This window comes from Hyperolius riggenbachi, chromosome 4, assembly GCF_040937935.1.
Source record: "Hyperolius riggenbachi isolate aHypRig1 chromosome 4, aHypRig1.pri, whole genome shotgun sequence".
Lineage (NCBI taxonomy): Eukaryota > Metazoa > Chordata > Amphibia > Anura > Hyperoliidae > Hyperolius > Hyperolius riggenbachi.
In genome coordinates, this window is record NC_090649.1 from 279,281,605 (window position 1) to 279,286,418 (window position 4,814).

Here is a 4,814-nt window from a genome sequence, read left to right on the forward strand (position 1 = left end):
GAAGGAGAAGCACAGGTGGAAAAAAAGCAACTATGAGGGTTTTCAGATATCTGTAGGAAGATAATCTCAGGGACAGTAATGCATTACAATTGTATAAGTGATCAGAAGGTGATCCGAAGGCAGTATTCTGAAAAGTCCACTTATTCTTTAAGATCTAATAGCAGTTACAGTACTGCTTAAGATCTTTTTCACTTTGTCAGTTTTAACATTACAGAAAACTGAAACAATTTTACTATGGTATATTTTCCCTCTGATCTACTAAGACAATCCTTACCTGTTTTAATACAAAGCTACAAGACTTCTCTTGGCCAGCTCCGGTTCTATGGACTTCTCTTTCTCACCCTATTCGGGTTTTGCCTTCTTTGACAAGTTAAAAAGGTTAAAGTTTTAAAGGGATTCCGAGCACCTCTCATGGGTATGTCTTTAAGCATACCCACAAATAATTAAGTGTGTCGGCACACTTGCCAGCCACTTGCTTTATCCAAACTCCCCCTGGTATTGCCGCTATAAAATGCATGGGGCCAGACGACTTCCAACAAAGTCATGCTATGACCCCTCTGGAGGAGCCTCTTGTAATGGCCATGCATGTAACTTCCTCTACCTGCTTCATTCAGTGATGCACTTCTCTAACAGAGAAGACAGGGGTGACCCGGAAGTTATAATACAGCCAAGATAGCAGCCGAAATTGAACGAAAATGATTTGGTGTAGAACGGCGATTCAGGTATCAAATGAAAGAGGAGCACACAAGCTAGAGAAATGTATGCATTTTTAAGTACTTTGCAGTACTGGTCGGAGTCTCTTTAAAGGGAAGGATCAGGGACTATAAAAAAAAATCCAAATCCACTTACCTGGGGCTTCCTCCAGCCCGTGGCAGGCAGGAGGTGCCCTCGGCGCCGCTCCGCAGGCTCCCGGTGGCGCGCCTGACCTGGCCAGGACGGCGGCCAGGTCGGGCTGCTTCTGCGCTCCAATCTGCGTCTCACTGGTGCGCGCTGATGTCATCGGACGTCCTCTGGGCTGTACTGTGCAGGCTCAGTAGTTCTCACCCTGCGCAGTACAGCCCGGAAGACGTCTGATGACGTCAGCGCGCACCAGTGAGACGCAGATTGGAGCGCAGAAGCAGCCCGACCTGGCTGCTGGCCTGGCCAGGTCGGGCGCGCCACCGGAGACCACCGGGAGCCTGCGGAGCGGCGCTGAGGGTACCTCCTGCCTGCCACGGGCTGGAGGAAGCCCCAGGTAAGTGGATTTGGATTTTTAATTTTTTTTATAGTCCCTGAACCTTCCCTTTAAGTTTTAAAGCTAACCTGAAATAAGTTAAAAAAAAAACTTAGAGATGTGAGTGCGGCCAAAGATGGGTGAATCCATACTGCACAAACAAGTGTTCAAACTCATGCGTACGCAGTACAGATCCGCTTGTCTTCCTAGGTACTTGAAGACACAAGTACTTATAAAGGCTGCCCGAGGTGGGCTGAAGACATATTCCACCTGCAGGTCAAATAATTCCACCGGAGGGACAACGAGGGGACGAGGATGCCGAGAGAGGACAGGGAAGGCTTTATGGGATCCAAAGCCTTCACTCTAAATAGGTGAGTATCTCACTTTTTTTAACAACATGCTTCAGGATCTGTAATGTCCTAAATTGTTATGTCAGTAGTCATACTGCACACATTAATATATTAATGACTATATTAATGATCTCAATCACTAAAAAAAGGGGTATGTTGTGGGAGGCGCCAGGAACAGGACAAGCACATTCTGACTCCTGTTAGGTAGTCAGGATCAAATGTGTAAACCTCAATATATAACCTTTCATGCATTCTTCCATCTCAATTCAGCACAACGGTTAATTTCCAAAGCTCTCTATGGCTAATGTAAACCAGTCCTGCTCCTTATTGTGTGAGCTCCTTCTGTACATTCACCCAAACTGGAGCAATACAGAGGAGATTAGCATGGCGCCTGAGCTAGGATGATACGCAAATTTGTGAAGGTCTTCTTTTTTCCATTATACTTTCATGCCGGAAAATCCATTGGCCACACAATAGCTTGGTCTCTGCTAAGACTCTGACTTGCAGTTTTCTATACAGTTTATACAGTTGATTTAGCAAGATAATATAGACTCATGCATTCGTTGTGCTGTAGCTTGGGGTTATTTTGTAGTAGGAATATAGTGTTAAATTTTGGCACTACACTATTGTCTCACATAATACAGCTATAGATTTGGTTGATCTTGCAATAATCTTTCCAGACGTCCTTGGGCACTTACAGATTTAGCACCTTAATAATTGATATCTGCTAAGTTCTGGCTTGCTGAAACAGCCAAATTCTCTTAAAGAGACACCAACCTCAAATAAAGAGAAATATAACCTACCACACTTCAGTAACATAGTAGTTGCTTTGTTCCTTTATAGTTCATTATTCTCATTTTTTTTTTTTTTTAAAAAGGCAAATTTAGTGATTTATAGAACCACAGGGCGCTTTTAGTTTTAAAGAGGACCAAGGTTGTAAAATATAAAACATTTATTCTAATCCTCTGTTTTAGTTATGCAAGAAATGGTGGATTCCAGCGTTAGTAACTCACCCGCCTGCCTGTAAATTATTGCTCATCTGGGCACAAGCTGGGTGTGGGTCATGGCAATGCAGTTGGAAGTGGCCATAGAACTTCAGAAACACCTTGGGCAAAAAGCACCAAAGGGGCCAGAGTTTAAGAGAAATCAATATTTACAAGCAAGTAGGTGAGTTAATAATCCTGGCACCCACTGATTCTTGCATAACTAAAAGAGAGGTATACATTAAATGTTTTATATTTTACAACTTTGGTTGTCTTTAATGGTGCAATACTCAACCGTCAAATGAAGTTATTTATAATTTACATGGAGGTTGTACGTGAGGCCTCCAAAGGGAGACACAGAACAGTAACAGAATAACAGTTGGTGGGTGGGGAGGTCCACTTTAGAAGGGTTCTACTATCTGTGGGTAGTAGTGTCCCACTTAGGTGTAGGCAAAGCTCAACACAAAGAATTGAGGTTACTGGCAGCCCACCTTTCCCCTGAACCATGCAGATAATGCCTCCTCTGACCTCCCCAGAACTTCTCTTACCTCCTTCCTCCCAGTCCATCATCTCTCTCTGCTCTTGCTGCAAAAAGTCCCTTATGCTGGTGAGAAAGAAAGTTGCTGAAGCAACCCAGGAGGCCAATCTGAGCACTCCTCAGACCTTAAAGAGGCCACCATCCAAATATAACACTGGGCACAGTAAATTGCAAATACCTTCTGTTTTAAAAATACAGATTGACTAACAATTAAAAATTGATTGTAGTCTGGCTTGGAAGGTCCATCTATTTTCAGTACTTACAGGCCTATGTGGCTTTCATATGGAACCTGGATATGGGAATGGCAACTTTAATATTCAGTTCTGAGAAGCAATTTAGTGGATCCAAGAATTATACAAGAGACAAGTGCTGAAGTTAGCATACCATCTAGCTATCATTGTAACTTTTGTGGCCATGATGTAAGCACGTGATATTGCGCTCCAGACTGACGTGCACAGCTATACCAAGATTGAGCGGATGCCGTCGGCCAGGATCCTGTTGGTTCGTGTGCTAATTAGACAGTCAGCGGACGGTGCCGGCGGCCATCCCATTGGCTGTGTATAAGCCCTCCCATTGGCTCACACTCTCTGCAACCTGTGCTCCTAATAGGACACTAGGGTTTGCTACTTATATGTGCGGACGCTGTAGGCCCCATGAGTATTGGCTACATTAATCACATGATACTGGGGTGTACAGTCACGTTGTGTCGCGACTGCGGTGAGCGGACGCTGTCGGCGAAACTCTTATTGGCTCAGGCGCTTCCTTGATACTCGGCGCACGCTATGTATGGCTTCCCCATTGGCTGACTATGCGTCCCCGTATTGGTCGGCGTCTACAGCTCGAGTCCTCGACACACCCAGAGTTACTGTGGCCTTGTATTATTGGAGGTTTGTCCAGTGTGGAGGTGGAGCTGAGTGGAGAGCGCGTACTGATTGGGAACAGTCCTACTGCGGACGCAGTAGGCTTTTTTGCCATTGGATACAATGATCCGTTTTTACTACTTTGCTTTTTCTCGTGGTTTAACATGAGAGGCAACTGGGAGAGTATTCCAGGGCAAATTGTGAATATAGATCTACAGTTTCATGATGAGGGTACTATATGTTATACTTACCTACTGTGTAATTATATGAAAATATTGTATGATAGCCAACTGAAGATCTGATTGGCTGTTGTGAAATATAAATATGCATGTATGTTAATGAGGCAGTTCTCTTTGTGGTCCTCTGGGAGGCTTTAAATAAGAGTTTCTTATGGACTTGAAAACATTGTGGGCTGGTCATGATTTGAGAAAGGACCTGTTACGGCCCGAAACGCCTGTGCGTCATCATTTTGCACAGACCCACTCATGATCTTTTTATACTTTTGTATCATGTTTTAAAGAGCTAATAAAATTCATTATTGGATGGTGCGGATCAAATGGAATATTTTGCCATACAACTGTAATGGCACAAGGGTAATCGCTACCCTTGTGAGGGCTACATCAAGCACAAAAGCAAATGATATCAAGTAAATCCAGGCCAGTTTTGAAGAATTGCATGTGATTGCTGCTGCTGCTGCTGCTGCTGCTGCTGCTGCTGCTGATGATGATGATGATGATGTTGATGATGAATGATCTCTTACTCCTGCTTTATTAAATCTGCTCTATAGACTTTTTTTCAAGCCTCAGTTCTCCTTAAACAATGGAGAACAGCACAACATTTTTGCCATTTTCAATCCAAGCCGTTTGTTTT

The 4,814-nt window shown here is 43.8% G+C and overlaps 1 non-coding gene across 1 annotated transcript; it reads left to right on the forward strand.

Annotated features, from left to right (window-relative positions):
- The first annotated feature begins 1,894 nt into the window (after positions 1–1,894).
- On the forward strand, positions 1,895–1,999 carry LOC137505449 (U6 spliceosomal RNA). Its single transcript, XR_011020062.1, has one exon. It is a non-coding gene; the product is annotated as a U6 spliceosomal RNA (small nuclear RNA).
- Positions 2,000–4,814: the final 2,815 nt, after the last annotated feature.